We start from the raw sequence: 19,387 nt of genomic DNA, 5'->3' as shown, positions 1-19,387 counted from the left end.
AACACACGGGCAGAGACACGGTCATGTGTCTCAATCGTGTAGAGGACATGGGCTGGTACACGGGCGTGTGCCACAGCCGTGTGACATTTTGGGGATGCTGACTTTAGAAACAAAATGTCTAGGTTTTTGCACATGGTCTAGGACACGGGTGTGTCGTGGCCGTGTGAGGGACACGGGCCATTGACACGGGCGTGTGTCTGGCCATGTTGGAAACCCCTGTAGGTGTGAGTTTGAAATTAATTCCACAGGGCACGGGACATAGGCATTTCCCTGAGTGCTCAGGCCATGTGAGTCACACGGGCCGTCAGCACGATCATGTCGAAAGAGCCACACGGGCGTGTTACCCTTTCACACGGGCTTGTACCCTGTTTCAAAAGCAAACTTCTTAAGGTTGGGTTGAGGACCCAGAATGGTTTCGAATAGTTTTCAATGATCGATTTGGGGCTCGTAGGCCCATAATAAGTAGTATAAAGTAGAAATTTAAAAGTTCTATTTTGGATCGAGTCTTGGTAACTTGAGATTGGGTGTATGTGTGAAACCGAGTTAAGTAATGCCTTGTACTCTGTTTCGTTATGGGTTACGGGTATAGGGTGTTACATTTAGTGGTATCAGAGCTATGGTTTAGTCGGTTCTAGAACTAACCTAGCGAGAGCACGAGTCTAGCTATACATGCCATAGTTGTATATTGATAGTGTGACGAATCTTGACGATTATAAATTTTTTTTATATGGTAAATGGATCCTGATAAAGCCACGATAGATGACGTGGAAAGTAATGCATTGGCTCCCACCGAAGGGACCGCGACGGTTGAGAGTGAGCCTGTGACTATGGGCAAAGGTGGAGGGGCTAGAGAATCCTATCTCCAAATGATGGATGCTTGGTACACGGGGTTCATTCATGCGAACCTGAACACTCCACCTCCCCCACCTCCTCCGATTCCCCAGTATGCCCCGGTAGCTCTGCAAAGTGTAGACATGTTTAGGAAGGAGAAGCTCCGGTAGATAAGATCTAAAAACAAGGGGCCGAGAAATTCTAGGCTAGTATAGATGATGACCCGGAGAGGGTAGAGTTTTGGTTAGAAAATACCATAAGAGTATTCGATGAATAGTTATGCACACTTGAAGAGTGCGTAAAGTGTGCCGTGTCACTCCTACGAGACTCAACTTATCAATGGTGGAACACTTTCGTGTCCGCGGTACCGAGAGAAAGGGTCAATTGGGAATTTTTGCAGGAGGAATTTAGGAAAAAGTACATTAGCCAAAGGTTTATGGACCAGAAAAGGAAGGAATTTTTAGAGTTAAAGCAAGGCCGAATAATAGTGACAGAATATGAACGCGAGTTTGTGAGGCTCAGCAAGTATGCACGGAAGTGCATATCCACAAAAGCCACCATGTGTAAGAGATTTGAGGATGGCCTTAGTGAAGATATCTGAGTTTTTGTTGGCATCTTAGAGGTACAAGAATTTGTAGCACTTGTTAAAAGAGCCTGTAAGGCCGAAGAACTGATTAAAGAGAAGAGGAATGCAGCTTTTGAATAGCGATATTTAAAGAAGAGACAGATGGGGAAATCATATCAGTCCTTATCCAAGAGATCAAAGGAATTCTCTACCCGATCGAATGCTTTAGTGGGGTATCCAAAGAGAAACAATGACTGGGAGAACACGATATCTAGAGCCCAGACCACTTCGGTGGCGAGTGTCAGCAGTGCTCGACCAAATAAGCTAGAGTGTTCGCATTGTGGAAGGCGTCACTTCAGCGAGTGCCAAGGAAATGAAAGAGGCTGCTTCAAGTGTGGGTTATTAGACCACTTTATCCGTGATTGTCGTGAGATGAAAGAGAGAGAAAGGAAACAAGAAGTGAAGGCAAGTAGTGCACCGTTGAGTGGTAGAAAACAAAAGAACTTGGAGAGTGAGGATAGCAATAGAGGCACACCAAGAGATGCTGTGGTAAGATTCGAGGGCAGAGCGCCAGCAAGGACCTATGCTATACGTGCCCGGGAAGAGGCAGAGTCTTTCGATGTGATCACAGGTACCTTTTTTTATCTATAACATATATGTTATTGCTTTAATTGACCCGAGATCTACCTATTCTTATATTTGTATGGAATTGATACCTCGTATGAGTATGCTAGTAGAGTCCACTGAATTTGTAATCAAAGTGTTCATTCCTTTAGGCAAACATGTACTAGTGGACCAAGTGTGTAGAAATTGTCCTTTGACAGTTAGGGGTCATTATTTCCTGGCCAACCTGATGTTGTTTCCGTTTAATGAGTTTGATGTAATCCTTGGTATGGATTGGTTGACTGCTCATAGTGTTGTAGTGGATTGTGGGAAAAAGGAAATTGAGTTGAAATGTGAAGACGGGAATGTTCTTCGGGTTAGGCCAGATGAGTCAGATAAATTACCTGAAATACTATCGTCTTTGACTGCTGAGAAGTATTTGAGAAAAGGATATAAGGATTACTTAGCATTTATGCTAAATACTCAAGTGTCTGAGTTGAAGATTGAATCAGTGCCAGTAGTTTGTGAGTTTACAAACGTGTTCCTGGAGGAATTACCCGGATTACCTCTAGTGAGGGAAGTTGAGTTTGGAATTGAGTTGGTCCCCAATACGACACCCATCTCGATTGCTTCGTATAGGATGGCTCCAACAGAGTTGAAAGAGTTGAAAGCACAGTTGCAAGAGTTAACGAATAAGGGCTTTGCAAGACCGAGTTTTTCACCGTGGAATGCTCCGGTACTTTTCGTGTAAAAGAAAGATGGGTCGATGAATTATGTATCGACTATAGACAGTTCAATAAAGTATCAGTGAAGAACAAGTATCCTTTGCCAAGGATCGATGACTTGTTTGATCAGTTAAAGGGAGCCACTATATTTTCCAAGATTGACCTGAGATCCAGATACTATCAGTTAAGAGTGAAAGAGAAAGATATGCCGAAGACTACATTTCAGACAAGATACGAGCATTATGAGTTCCTCGTCATGCCCTTTGGTTTGACTAATGCCCCATCGGTGTTTATATATTTGATGAACCGTGTTTTTTGATCGTATCTAGATAAGTTTTTCGTCGTCTTTCTCGATGACATGTTGATTTATTTACATGATGAGAGCGAGCACGTGGAACATCTGCGAGTTGTGTTACAAGCCCTGAGAGACAAGTAGTTATATGCCAAGTTCAGAAAGAGTGAAATTTGGCTTAAAGAGGTAGATTCCTAGGACATATCGTGTCAGGTGACAGGATCCGAATTGACCCAAGCAAGATCTCAGCTATTGTAGAGTGGCAATCGTCGAGGAATGTGACAGAAGTTCGAAGCATTTTAGGCTTGGCCGGATACTATAGACAGTTTGTAAACTAATTTTCTATGATTGCTACTTTAACGATGAGGCTATTACAGAAATATGTCAACTTCGAATGGATCGAAAAGTGCCAACAGACTTTCGAGCAATTAAAGGTTTGTTGACTGAAGCACCAATGTTAGTGCAACCAGAGTTGGGCAAGGAATATTTGATTATAGCGACACCTCCTTGAATGGTTTTGGGTGCGTGCTTATGCAAAAAGGTAAAGTCATAGCTTACGCTTCTAGGTAACTGAAGCCACATGAAAAAAACTACCCAATGCACAATTTAGAGTTGGATGCCATCATGGTCGCGCTAAAAATTTGGAGACACCATCTGTATGGTGAGAAATGCCGAGCATTTACCGACCATAAGAGCTTAAAGTACTTGATAACTCAAAAGGAGTTGAATTTGTGGCAACGCTGATGGTTAGAGCTATTAAAAGATTACAAGTTAGTAATACCTTACCATCCGGGAAAAGCAAACGTCGTCCCCGATGCATTGAGTAGAAAATTGTTATTTGCGCTGAAAGTAATAAATGTCAATATGGCTTTGTCTGATGATGGTGCAGTCTTAATAGAGTTGAGAGCTAAACCGACGTTTCTTCAAGAGATCTGAGATACTTAGAAAGGAGATTAGAAATTGCAAGCCAAGAGAACTCAATGTGAGTCGGGAATTAAATTAGATTTTCATATTAGTACGGATGGATGTATAATTTCAAAGACAGAGTTTGTGTACCCAAGAATAATGAGCTTATTCAGAAGATTCTGAGAGAGGCACATAATGGCTGTTTGTCCGTCCACCCGAGTAATGTGAAAATGTACAACGACCTTAAGAAAATGTATTGGTGGTCGAGTATGAAAAAAGACATTTCAGAGTTTGTGCCTAAATGCCTAGTATGTTAGCAAGTAAAGGCTGAACATTAAGTACCTTCGGGTCTACTTCAGCCTATAATGGTCCCCCGAGTGGAAGTGGGATTGGATCACTATGGCCCTTGTGATAGGCCCGAAAAGGAAAGATGCAGTATGGGTTGTCGTGGATAGACTAACAAAATCGGCCCATTTCATACCAGTGCGTACCGACTACTCCCTCGAAAAACTAGCCGACTTATATATTTCTGAGATTGTAAGGCTTCATGGAGTACTGCTATCGATCATATCAGACCGAGACCTGCGGTTTACCTCAAGGTTTTGGAAAAAGTTACAAGAAGCAATGGGAACGAAGTCGAGTTTTAGTACGGCGTTCCACCCGCAAACTGACAGTCAGTCGAAAAGAGTGATTCAGATTCTAGAGGACATGTTGCGATGTTGCGTCTTCGAGTTTCAGGGAAGTTTGGAAAGATACTTACCCTTGGTCGAATTTGGCTACAACAATAGTTATCGGACAAGTCTGAAATTGGCGCCTTATAAGGTTTTGTATTGGCAGAAATGTCGAACGCCCTTATATTGGACTGAGCTCAGAGAGAGTCAGATTCACGGGGTCGATTTAGTCAAAAAGACTGAAGAGAAAGTTAAAGTGATTCGTGACTGCTTGAAGGTCACCTCAGATAGACAGAAATCATATGCGGGTTTGAAACGAAAGGAAATTGAATTTCAAGTCGGTGATAAGATATTTTTGAAAGTATCTTCATGGAGAAAAGTTCTCAGATTTGGTAGAAAAGGCAACTCAACCTTATGAGGTTACAGAGAGAGTGGGGCCAGTTGCCTACAAATTGGATTTGCCACCAGAAATGGAAAAGATTCACGACGTGTTTTATGTGTCCATGCTACATCGATATAGATCAGACCCTTCGCATGTGATTGAGCCGACAGAGGTCGAAATTCTTCCGGACATGACTTATGGCGAAGAGCCGGTCAATATTTTAGCCCGAGAAGTCAAACAATTGAGAAATAAGAGTATAACACTTGCTAAAGTTTTGTGGCATAGACATGGAGTCGAGGGAGCCACGTGAAAACTCGAGGAGACTATGAGAGATCAGTACCCGAACTTATTCACCAATAAGATTTTCGAGGACGAAAATCCCTAAGGTGGAGAAATATAACAGCTCGATTTAGGGCCTAGTTGGAACAGTGGTCTCGGGACCACAAATCTGAAGTTAAAAAGATAGCTAAAGGTGTTATTTTGCTAGAGAATCAAAATTGGGAGATTTTAAAAGGCAATTAGACCCTAATAGAAGAGCTTGGCTGGTCATGAGACAAGAATGGGTAATTGGTCAAAGGGTTAGGTTGGTTGATGTCATAATATATACTTTAGTAATACCCTAAAGCCTAGTATTCACCTTTTTCATCCATTTTTCTCCTTTTTGACTGAAAATCAGCCATTATTGGGGTTTCAAAGCTTCAATAAATTTTCAGCAACTTTAAACCCTCTCAAGTAAGTGATTTTGATAGTTTCTCTTAATGATTTTTACATTTTTGGACTCCTTGAAGCATAAGCTTTCAAATGAAAGCATTATTGTGCATAATAAACAAGAGTTTAAGGTTTTTCCATGAATGCATTTGTGATAGTTGCTGAGTTTTAATGGAAGAATATGAGACCTAGTTGTGTCATAAACAACTTTTGTGAAAGGTGCTAACATGAAAACACCTAAAAGGACTAGTTTGCATAAGTTGCAAAATAGGAGATAAGTGTGTGAAATAGTGAGAATTTTGGGTTGCTATAAGAGTAAAAAGAGTTCTTCTAGGATTGAAATATAAAGAAATTCGATAAAAATCGATTTTCGAACATAGGGGCAAAATGGTCATTTTATCAAGGTCTAGGGGCAAAATGATCATTTTACCTAAGACGTAAATTTTGATTGCCTAATTTTATTTAGTGACTAAATGAGTGTATTTTGCTAATATAGATCAATAATTTCCAAATCCGAACCTAGATCGGGGAAAGCCAAGCAAATCGACTAAACTAACTAGTCGAGCGTATTTTGTAATCCGAGGTAAGTTGTATGTAAATAATACAACCTCATTAATAATGTATGTGTTGAATTGTATTTGAATTAATATAGCATGAATTGCTTGATTGTGGAATTGAGAAAGTATAATAATAATAGAGATAGTAGGGTTTCCGTTGAACATACGAAATAAACCGGATATTCATGCCGTAACATTAGGGTCACTTGTGTGAGCTAGTGTAAGACATGTTTGGGACATGCATCGGCCACATTATGAGAGCTAGTGTAACACCATGTCTGGGACATGGCATCAACATTGAGACGAGAGCTAGTGTAAGACATGTCTAGGACATGCATCAGCCTCGAGATGTAAGCCAGTGTAAGACATGTCTGGGACAAGCATCAGCTACGAGATGTGTCAGTGTAAGACCATGTCTGGGACATGGCATCAGCATGAATATGCGAGAGCTAGTGTAAGAATGTCTGGGACATGGCATCGGCTCCTTACCCCATGTTTGAGGCTTGTGTAATATCCCGTAGTGTTCCAAATGGTTCAACAATGAAAGTTACGATTGTGAGTTAATAAGTGAAGTATAATTGTATTGTGAGTGATATAGGTACCTAATTGGTATGTGTGAGGAATGAGCTCAATATAGAATATGTGATTTGTATGGAGGGTAACAAGTAAGTTATGCTTGTGCCTATTTTTGTGTTATAAGCATGATGATCATTGATGAATTTGTTGTTGTATATTTATTTATATGCAACTTACTAATCTTTTATGCTTACTCCCTTTTTCTTTCCATTTCCTTACAATGCCGCCTAATTAGCTCAAGGATCACCGGAAGTCAGAGATATCGATCACACTATCAGCCGAAGTATTTGATATAGTTGGATTTATATTTTTTATTATGGCATGTATAGGCCTAGACCTTATTATTTTGTGTCTTTGAGAATTGGCCAAAAGTGTTGGCTTGGGATAGATCCCACACTTGGTATTAAGCCTTGAATGATAGCTAACATTCATTTTGAGTTTATAAAAGATGCTTCTTCATGGTTGAATGGATGTCTATTGTGGCTGATTTGATTTTAGAAATTATGCTTGTTTTGGTATTGATGTAACAGCCCGATTTAGACTGTAATCAGAATGGTTGTTTCGGGACCACGAATTCGAGTTAGAAAAATATTTAAAATTATTTTCTGTGTTTATTTTGTGTGAATTTATATCTGTGAAATTTTCGTGATTTAATTTCGTCGTTTAGGTGTCCGATTAAATAAAAGGACTTAATCGCGTAAAATGAAAATTCAGTGGTTTTTCTAAAAAGGGCTAAATTGTACTTGGCTCTTTAAATGGAAGCCTTAAAGTTTCAATAAGCCCAATATTAAGTGTAGTGGACTATTAAAGACATATGTTATATGATTTTATTATTATATCATTAAGTTTATTTAAGTAAATTGGTTAATAAACATATATATGTTAAAAATAAAGTAATCAAATTCATTTTATTTCCTTTGTTCTTCATTACTGAAACTAAACAAAAGAAAAGAAAAAGAGAAAGCTAGGCTTCGACACTTACTCAAGCTCAATCAAGGTTTGTTTTTGTTTGGTTTTTGATAATTTCTACTGATAATTTCTACGTTTTTGAGATCGTTGCTTCGTAATCTTCAAGACCCATGCCTTAATTTTTTATTTTGATGAATATTTTGAGTTGTGCCATTGTTGATAGCTTGTGATTTTTGTTGTTTGATGATGAAAAATGAAAGATATGTTTTAGATTAACATATTTTGTATTGGAGTTTTTGGTGATTTTAATTAATTAGGACTTAATTGCAAAAAAAATAATTTTAGGGACTAAAATGTGAAATAAATGAAACTTATGGACTTGTATAAGCATGGGTAAAATTCGGCCCAACATAGGTATAGGGAAATTTTGCATATTTTGTGTTTTGTGCAATAGGGACTAAATTGTAAAAATTGTAAATGTCTGGGTAAAATGGTAATTTTCCCAGTTATGTGTTTTTGGACTAAATTGAATGAAAATATGTTTGAATGAGCTTAATTTGAATATGTTTAGATCAAGAACCAAAGAAATCAGATTTGGATCGGGGGAAAACAAAAGTTGTCGACTAGCTGCCCTGTTCCGTTTTATAACGTCCGAGGTAAGTTTATAAGCAAATAGACGTGCCTAATCGTAGTTAAATGCTAAAAATACATGCTAGTTTGTAAAATATGAATTTATACATGCTTTTGCCAAATGTGAATAAGCTTGGTAGCCATGTTCAAGAATTCATTTCGACTGAGTTACGATGTCTGAAAGCCCCGTATGAACCTTAGGAATAGTTAGGATACATATGTCATGACATAGGATTCCGACACTTGTGTACGAGTAAGACCATGGCATCAATATGCGATTCCAATATGTGTTTGCGAGTAAGACCCTGTCTGGGACTGTGGCATCGATATGTGGTTACATGTAAGACCACGTTTGGGACGTTGGCATTGTACGATATATGTGATTATCTTAGTGTCCTATCCAATTCTAAATGGTTCATTGAGCAAAGGTAAATCGTGTACGATTGTGTAATACGAGCTAAATGGCAAGGTATGAATTAACTTAATATCTACTCGAGATAAGGTAAGAAAGTACTATGAATGTTTGTTGTAAATCATGTACAATGCAAATGAAGAATTCATGTGTATTTAGTGTGTGTATTCAGCTTGTGAATGAATAAGTTGTGTATCATTGAAATTATACTTAATATGTGCATAAATGATTTGGTATATTCGGCCACCTAGGTATTGATTATACATGAGATGTCATTTGACGATTCATAAGTTTGCAAAAAAGAGTAAATGGATGTATGGTTTATTAAAACTATTTGGTTTGGAAGTTGATTTATAATGTGTTAAATGATTATATGTATATTCGGCTTAGGTGGATAATAGTCTATGAAAAATGTATTATTTATAGAATTTGTAAGTTTGAGGTCAAGCATGGGAATGTTAATGCATTTCATTTAGTTAATATGAGTTGATTATGATATTAAGTTGTTTATTTGCTTATGACTTACTAAGCTAAGTTAGCTTACGCCGTGTGTTCTTGTTTACCTTGTTTTATAGATTTTGGATCAAGTTACAAGCTCGGGGATTGTCAGCAAAGCTTATCACACTATTAGCTATTTTGGTACCTTTATAAGTCAAACTTGAATTATGGCATGTATAGGCTGGAATGCATTTTGAAAATATTGGATTTTGGTTTTGTATAAATTGAGCCATGCGAAAATGGCTTTAATCTTTTATATTTGAATTTAGTTATATTTAGCTTGGTTTGTGTTTATTTTGAATATGAAACTAACTGCTATGGCTGAATGATGTTCGTGCTAGATGTTTTAGGCTTTGGAAATGGTTAATAATTTTGGGTGAGTAAAGGGTTGATTCGGCTAAGGTAAGCATAGAGTAAAATATAAGTGCATGTGTGATTGTATTAAGATAATATGTTATATATATGATTTGGCGTAACAGGTTGTTGGCTAAATTCGAACATGATTGAGTTTGTTTTGATAAGGTGATTACATGATATTTAAGATGTATATTTTGATTATATGTCTATTTATGTATAATACCATATCCTAGTGAATATATTTTTTGTATTATAAGTTGGTTTGAAGATTATTGCCATAATGTATATGAAACTTGGTTATAAAATGAAATTATAGGAGATAATTATAATCAATTTGTAATTCGATAATTGCTTATTTAAATGTTTATTGAATATGACAAATTGATTTGTTATATATATATATATACACACACATATATGTCTTCATATGGTATATATATAAAGAAGGTGTTGGATTTATAAACTTTAATTGAGTGAAGTAAAATAGTTCTTTAATGTGTTTTGGTGGAGGTTTATATTGACTTACTTTTAAATGACTTATAAAGGATGTATTAAATGACCGAATAAAATTTAAGTAGTTTGGTTGTAAAAGTGCATTTTAGCTTATTATATTTTATTATAAATGTTGAAATGGTTCAAATTTTGATAGGGATAATCGTGTGTAAAGTTTATAATGTTATGTGAAATATCCCTGACCTGTTAATGAAATTGACAAAGACATATATGCTAATGAATATTAAATGTTTGTTTAGTATTAGGTATTCAAATACTATTAAAGAGTTGAATATGTGATCAGTATATGTTTTAAGATTAACATAATCTCAATTAATACATGAAAATTCTTATGTTATTTATATATATGAACTTGACTGGTACAATTATATGGATGTTTGAAAATGTGTTCTTTGTTTGGTAATGCCTTGTGACCTTAATCCGGCGAGGGACACGAGTTAAGGGTGTTACAATTGATATGAAAATAGGTATGCAAGGGTGGCAATGAGGCTTGGTAAATAGCCTTATAATGTCCACATGGGTAGACACACGGGCGTGTGTCTAGGCCGTGTGTGAGACACGGTCAGCCCCATGGGCGTGTGGTCCGACTGTGTGTCCCCTGCATGTATAAATTTCAAGTCAATATGCATAGTATTAAACACATGGACAAAGACATTACCATGTGTCTCAGCCGTGTGAGGACATGGCCTGGTACACGGGCGTGTGCCACGGCCATGTGACATTTTGGGGATGCTGATGTCAGAAATAGAATGTCCAGGTTTTTGCACATGGGCTAGGACATGGGAGTGTCGTGGCCGTGTGAGGGACACGGGCTATTGACACGGGCGTGTGTCTGGCCGTGTGGGAAACCCTTGTAGGTGTGAATTGGAAATTAATTCCACATTGGAATGGGACACGGGCGTGTCCCTGAGTGCTCAGGTTACGTGAGTCACAGGGGCCGTCAATACGGTCATGTCGAAAGAGCCACACGGGCGTGTTACCCTTCACACGGGCATGTGCCCTATTTCAAAAGCAAACTTCTTAAGGTTGGGTTGAGGACCCGGAATAGTTCCGAATAGTTTTCAATGATTGATTTGGGGCTGTAGGCCCATAATAAGTAGTTTAAAGTAGAAATTGAAAAAGTTTTATTTTGGATCTAGTCTCGGTAACTTGAGATTAGGTGTATGAGTGAAATCAAGTTAAGTAATTCCTTGTACTCCATTCCAGCGTGGGTTATGGGTATAGGGTGTTACACAACTGTTGAACTTCCTAAGCTAAAATCTTGATCGATTCTTCACATAAGTCATATCAGGTCGAATCTCAACTTCTGTTGATGAAATCACATGTGAAGGATCTGATCGATAACTGCACAATAAAGACACATGGAACACATTATGAATCCTTTCTAACTCTTTTGGTAAGGCTAACTGATACGTCACTGGCCATATTCTTTCAATAATCTCATACGGCCCAATGAAACGTGGACTCAACTTGCCTTTACGATCAAATCTGAGAATTTTCTTCCATGGAGATACTTTCAAAAATACTTTATCACCAACTTGAAACTCAATCTCTTTTTTTTTTTTTAAATCTGTGTACGACTTTTGTCGATCTGAAGTTGCTTTCAAGCAATCATGGATTACCTTTACCTTTTCTTCGGTTTCTCTGACCAAATCACCCTGTGAATCTATTTTTCACTAAGCTCGGTCCAAAACAAGGGTGTTCAGCACTTGCGGCCATACAATGCCTAATAAGGTGCCATCTTTATACTCGACTGAAAACTGTTGTTGCAAGCAAACTCAACTAACGATAGATATTTCTCCCAACTACGTTTGAATTCTAGAACACAACATCATAGCATATCTTCAAGTACTTAAATCATTCTTTCAGACTGACCGTCGATTTGCGGATGAAATGTGGTAATAAAGTTCAACTTTTTGCCCAAAGCCTCTTGCAACTTTTTCCAAAATCTTGAAGTGAACCTCGGATCTTTATCCAAAATAATAGAAATAGGCACTCTGTGCAATCTCATCATCTTAGAAATGTATAATTCGGCTAACTTATCAAGTGAGTAGTCAGTTCGTATTGGAATAAAGTGAGCTGATTTCGTCAATCTATCAACAACAACCTAGATGGCATCTTTCTTTTTCAAAGTCAAAGGCAATCCAGTTACGAAGTCCATCATAATCCTATCCCACTTCCACTCAGGTTCCATCAATGGCTGTAGTAAACTCGAAGGCACTTGGTGTTCAGCTTTTACCTTTTGACAAATCAAACATCTCGAAACAAACTATGAAATATCTTGTTTCATACCTGATCACCAATACACTTTCTTACCTAGATGAATAGATAAATAGCCACTGTGTGCCTCGTGTAAAATTTTTCGAATAAGTTCATCATTTTTCGGTACACATATTCTATCCCAGAACATCAAACAATCATCTGAACCGATCCGAACGTCTATATCACTACCCGATTCACATTGATCTCTTTTGACTTGCAATCACTATTATGTTTCTAGGCTTCATAAATTTGCTGAATTAATATTGATCTAGCTCTCAACTCGGCCAAAATTGAACCATCATTAGAAAAAGTCAATTTTGTATTCATAGCTCTCAAAGCAAACAAGGACTTTCTGCTCAAAGCATTTGCGACTACATTCGCCTTTCTCGGATGATAATCAATCACTAGTTCATAATCCTTCAGTAACTCGAGCCATCTCCGTTGTCGCAAGTTCAGATCTTTCTGTGTCATCAAGTATTTTAAACTCTTGTGATCAGTAAAGATATGACATTTCTCACCATACAAATGATGTCGCCAAATTTTCAAGGCAAAAAAAGATGGCGGCCAATTCCAAATAGTGCGTCGGATAATTCTTATCGTGAAGCTTCAATTGTCTCGAGGCATAAGCTACCACTTTGCCCTCTTGCATCAACACACAACCCAAACCATTTAATGAAGTGTTGTTAAAGATTACAAATTCTTTTCCCAATTCAAGTTGTACTAAAACCAGTGCCTCAGACAATAATGCTTTCAATTTCTCAAAACTTGCTGACATTTTTCGGACTATTCAAATTTAACATCTTTTTGTAATAACTTGGTCATAAGATTAGCAATCATCGAAAATCCTTCGATAAAACATCGATAATAATCAGCTAAGCCTAAAAAGCTTCTAACTTCAGATACATTCCTTGGCGGTTTCCAATCAACAATTTCTAAAATTTTACTTGGATCAACCCGAACACCATTACCTGAAACAATATGTCCCAAAAATCTGACTTTTTGGAGCCAAAACTCACTCTTTTTTTTCTGAATTTAGCGAACAACTGCTTGTCTCTCAAGGTCTGCAATACAGTTCTCAAGTGCTCGACATGCTCGGATTCGTCTTGAGAATAAATCAGAATATCATCAATGAACACAACCAAAAATTTATCTAAATATGGTCGAAAAATTCTATTCATCAAAACCATAAAAACAATAGGTGCATTAGTTAGTCCGAAAGGCATAACAAGAAATTCATGGTGCCCATACCTTGTCCTGAAAGTAGTTTTCAGCACATCCGACTCTTTAACTCTCAACTGATAGTAGCCAGATCTCAAATCAATCTTTAAGAATACCATTACTCCTTTTAACTGATCAAATAAGTCATTAATCCTAGCAAAGGATACTTATTCTTTATGGTCACCTTATTGAGTTGTCGATAATCGATACAAAGCCTCATAGATCCGTCTTTCTTCTTTACAAATAACACTAGAGAACCTCAAGAAGAAAAACCCAGTGTTGCAAAACCCTTGTCTCTCAACTCTTGTAACTGAGCTTTTAATTCTTTCAATTTAGTCGGAGCCATTCTATACGGAGCAATAGATATCGGTGAAGTCTTTGGTACTAAATCAATACGAAACTCAACTTCTCTAATCAAACCCAGGCAATTCTTCTAGAAACATATCTGGATATTCACAAACTATTTCACTGATTCAATTTTCAATTCAGACATCTTTGTATTGAACACATAAGTAAGATAAGCTTCACAACCTTTCCTTACATATTTTTGGGCAGACATCGAAGAAATCATAACAGGTAACTCACCCGACTCATCTGAATCAATCTGAAGAGTTTTACCATTTTCACATTTCAGTTCAATAATCTTTCTTTTACAATTCACTACGGTATCATGCAGTGTCAACCAATCCATACCCAAAATAACATCGAATTCATCAACTGGAAACAACATTAAATCAGCCAAAAAACAGTGACCTTAAATATTCAAGGGACAATTCTTGCAAACTCTATCAACTAATACATGTTTGACTAAAGGGTTTGACAATCTAATAAAAAATTTAGTAAACTCAATAGGCAAGCTCTTACTAGCTACCAATTTCGTACAAACATAAGAATGAGTCGATCCAGGGTCAATCAATGCAACTACATTAGTATTATAGAGAGAAAAACTACCGGTGATAATATCGGGAGATGTCGCTTATTCGCGAGCACAGATGGCATAGGCTCTAGCAGGTGCTCGAGCTTCGAAACTCACAGCTGAATCTTTCAACACACCTTTACTACTAGTTCCATTTTCAGTATTTCTCGATGGCCTACCCCTATTGGTAGTATTACTCGGCCTTGCGTTCTAAAAATTTTCTTTCTCAGCCATTTCAGGGCAATCTCAGATAAAATACTCCTGAGAATCACACTTGTAACAAGCCCGATCATTCATCCTACACTCGCTGGGATGTCTTCTTCCACAATGTTGGCATTCAGGTCTGTTAGACCTTACATTACCCACACTTCCCATTGAAGTAGCTTGAGATTTAAAATTCGAGTATTGCTTCCCGCAGTCTCAGTGAGAACACCCAGCTGATACAATTAAACGGGAATACATTTCTTTAGATTTCTTTGACTGATATGGAAATGACTTACTCATCAGTCTTTTCCTCGAATCTCTAGTTTCACAATCAACTTTTCTTTTCTCTTTATTGAACTCTTCGGCCAGTCTTTCCCTCAAATCTCTAGCTTCACAATTAGGTTTTCTCTTCTCTTTATTCAACTCTTCGACCTTACAAGCTCACTCGACTAACACCATAAATTCTTTCAGCTCTAAGATCCCAACTAACATACGAATATACTCATTCAATCCATCCTCAAACCTCTTACACATGATAGTCTCAGTAGATACACACTCTCGAGCATATTTGCTAAGTCTAACAAATTCTCGCTCATACTCTATCACTGACATTCAACCCTATTTTAGCTCAAGAAATTCCTTACGTTTCTGATCGATAAACCACTGACTAATATATTTCTTTTAGAACTCCTCTTGAAAGAATTCCCAGGTAATCTTCTCTCTTGGAACCATAGATACTAGCATATTCCACCAACGATACATAGAATCTCTCAAAAGTGAGATGGCACACTTTAAACACTCATCTGGTGTGCAAGATAGCTTGTCAAATACCCTAATAGTGTTTTTGAGCCAAAACTCGGCTCTCTCGAGATCATTATCCATATTAGCTTTGAAAACTTCAACCCCATTCTTTTGAATCATATCAACCGGGAGCTTGTTCATTTTTAAGAATTCCATACCTTGTGGAGCTACGGGAACTGGTTGAGGAATAGGTGGGGGTGGAGGAGGTTGGGCATTTGGATTTTTTCGAATGATTTTCGTATACCACTTGTTCATTATGTGGAGAAAGGCTTCCCTAGCCCCTTCTCCCTGACTAACTGTAGGAGGTCTACTATGACGGCAGTGCCTCTTGAGTGAGAACAGGTGCATTACTTTGAACGTCATCAGCCTCAGCTTGATTGGGATCCATTTTGTAACACCCCAAACCTAGCCCAAACGTTATGATCGGATCTGGCGATATCACATCAAAGTGTTTTTCTATAAACATAAATCCAATCTTTAGCTAGCCTATTTGTATAGTTTGAAAAACCGAATGAAAGTCGTGACCTTTCATTGATGATGTGGAATTTTATGATGAAAGTTTACTTATATTAAAACACTATTAATTTTGTAAAACCGTTTTCGTTTGTGGAAGCTTTTAAAACTAGTTACGATTTCGTGTTGTTTTATAAAATGCTTGGCTTTTTAAATCTTGCGACTTTCCTACCGCTAGTAGATATAAACCCAAGAGGCTTTATTACATAAAGAAAAACACAAAATATAACCAAAATGTAGGACCCACATGGCCCATTTCGGCTCAATGCGGCCCAAATCGGCCTAAACCCATGAAATTGCTCATGGTGGCCTCTATGATCGAATGCCCACAATTGTGCATCCGGTTCACCACACAAGCGAGTGTATGCTCGTGTAGCGTCAATAGTCATACGTTTCTGACTTTTGCCGATCTATGCTAAAAAAAGTTCCCAAAACAAGTGACTAGCCCAATAGTTCCCAAAACCTACATCCAATCAAGATATTCCATTAGTTGCTTAATACTAGGGTTAATCACCCTTCTTTATCCCCAACTTAAAATAACATCCGATACTTGCCTTGATCGTAAGAGTGACTAGCCCTGTTAGAACTGTTGACGAAGGTTGATTTACTCTCCTAATCGAATAGTTGCACTGATAGACAAACCCATTAACGATGATCACAAAAACACATGACTTGGGACTATAATATGGTTTATTGAAAACGAAAACCAAGGATAGAAGAAATTAGGCAATCGGCCAACACCTTCCTAAACAAGTCATGCGCCAATTGAACACAATAATCGTAAATAGAATTACCTTGATTGAGAAAATAGGGAAAGATTCTGATTGCTTTAGTATTTACTAGCAACTCCTTCACTCCCCGGGAAACTCTAGAAATTGAAAGAAACACCACACCTAGGAGTTGGAAGATAAGAATAGGCAAGAAGGGAAAGAGTATTCGGCTTTTAACAGTGCGAGAGTACTTACCGACTTGTTGAAGAACAACACCAAACCGCAAAAAAAGAGATGGAGGATTTGGTCCCAAAAGAAAGGTGGACAAAAATAAACTTTGATAATTACGAGAGTTGAAAGAAGGGAGATGATATATTCGGTCAAAGGAGGAAGAAGAGAGGAAAGGTGAGGGAAAGAAAGTGAATTTGGTCAAGAAGGGTAATATTGGAGTAAGGGAGAGGAAGAAAGGAGTTGACTCACCACCAAAGTAGAGATATTCAGCTAAAGAGACTTGATACGACAGAGAAGAGGAGCCAAGGAAATCGGTGAGCAAAAACATTAAAGGAGAACAATCCGAAAAAGACTAAAATGACAGAAAAAATGAAACAACCAAAACCAAAACCAAAAAGTTAGGAATTCACACCAAGGAGAAAAGAACCGAAAAAGAAATGACAAACCCTTAGCTTTTGCTCAAAAGCCAAAAATTTTTAAAAGTGAGAGTCCAAATTCAGCACACCACTACCACTCCATTCAAAACTCCTAATTTCTCTCCCCTTATCACTCCTAAGATCACTCAACCATATCTTACTCATCCAAATCCCTACTAGCCGAAATTCCCTCCAACCACTCCCTAGTATTCAGCCACAACTCCTCACACACCTCCAACACCCCAATTTCAGTCCAACCACAACACCTTTCCAATGTCAGGAGCAAAACAAAACCAAAGTACTCTTTTCCGTTGTCAGGCCTCGAACCTCAGACCCCCCATAGGAGTCCACACGCTACTAACCCCTAGACCAACAAGCTTTTTATGTCATGAACTCCCCTCAATCATTTAAAAACCAACTGTCTAGAGTCAAAGGTTTCATTTAAGCAAAAACAAAACTTTTTGCACTAACCAAAGCTTGAACCTAAGACTTCTCAGGCACCTCCCAAGACACTCAGCCATCGAGACAAGCACGCATTTGAGTTACACGAGAGATAGAAAATAAGTACCTATATTTTGTGGCGTTACAAATCTACCCCCTAAAAGAAAATTTCAGCCTTGAAATTTACCTGATCAAAACAGATGAGGGTATTGTTGTCGCATCACCTCCTCGGGTTCCCACGTGGCTTCCTCAGAACTATGATTACGCCATAGCACCTTAACCAGTGGAACAGACTTCCTCTTTAGAATCTTCACATCACGATCGACAATCTGAACTAGCTCTTCCTCAAAGGTTAGATCTGGCCTAACCTCAATCTCTTCAGTCGAGATGATGTGCGCAGGATCAGAACGATATAGCCTCAGCATAGAGACGTGTAACACATCATGAATCCAGTCTAACTCTGGAGGTAACTCAAGCTGATAAGCAATCGATCCCACATGCTTCAGTATACGGTAAGGCCCGATGAACCTACGGCTTAGCTTGCCCTTCCGTCCAAACCTTAGTACCTTTTTCCACTGTGAAACCTTAAGAAAAACTAAGTATACGGTAATCTGATATTCAAGTTCCTTACGTTTCAAATCTGCATATGACTTCTGTCTATCTGATGCTGCCTTCAGTCGATCCTGAATTAATCTAACTTTATCCTCGGTGTCAGAAATCAATTCAGGACCCAGAACTCGTTGCTCGCCTAACTCAGTCCAACAGAAAGGAGTACGGTACCTACAACCATATAATGTCTTGTAAGGTGTCATCTGTATGCTAGACTGGTAGCTATTGTTATACGTAAAATCTACTAATGGAAAGTAATCCTCCTAACTACCCTGGAAGTCAATCACACAGCTCCTTAACATGTCCTTCAAGATTCGAATCACCCTCTCGATGCTCGTTCATGTTCGAGGATGGAACACAAAGATCAAGTCTAACCTTATACCCATGCCTCATGTAATTTTTTCCAGAATCGAGACGTAAAACAGGGATCTCTATCAGATATTATGGAAACTGGTACCCCATGCAGTGTCACTATTTCTAACATAAACAACTTAGCCAACTTCCGTAACGAGTAATCAGTACGAACAAGTATGAAATAGGCAGATTTAGTCAATCTATCTACGATGACCCATACTGAATCCTTCTTAGTAGGTGTTAAGGGCAACCTACTAACATAGTCCATAGTTACTCTCTCCCACTTCCAAAACGGAATCTTAACTGGCTAAAGGAACCTTGAAGGCAATTGATGCTCCGCCTTAACCTGCTGGCAAGTTAGGCACTTACCAACAAAATCAGTAACTTCACGCTTAAAACCTGGCCACCAATATAACACTCCAAGGTCTCAGTACATCTTATTCCTGCCATGATGCATAGTATAAGGACTACTATGCTCATTCTGTAGTATCGACTACCTCAAGTCAGTATCCTTCGGTACATACTCTCCCACGGAAACAAAGTACCTCTTCGCTATTCAGTCCAAAATTTGAAGTTT

Source organism: Gossypium arboreum, chromosome 6 (genome assembly GCF_025698485.1).
Source record: "Gossypium arboreum isolate Shixiya-1 chromosome 6, ASM2569848v2, whole genome shotgun sequence".
Classification (NCBI taxonomy): Eukaryota; Viridiplantae; Streptophyta; class Magnoliopsida; order Malvales; family Malvaceae; genus Gossypium; species Gossypium arboreum.
Note: the sequence above shows the minus strand (reverse complement) of the source record.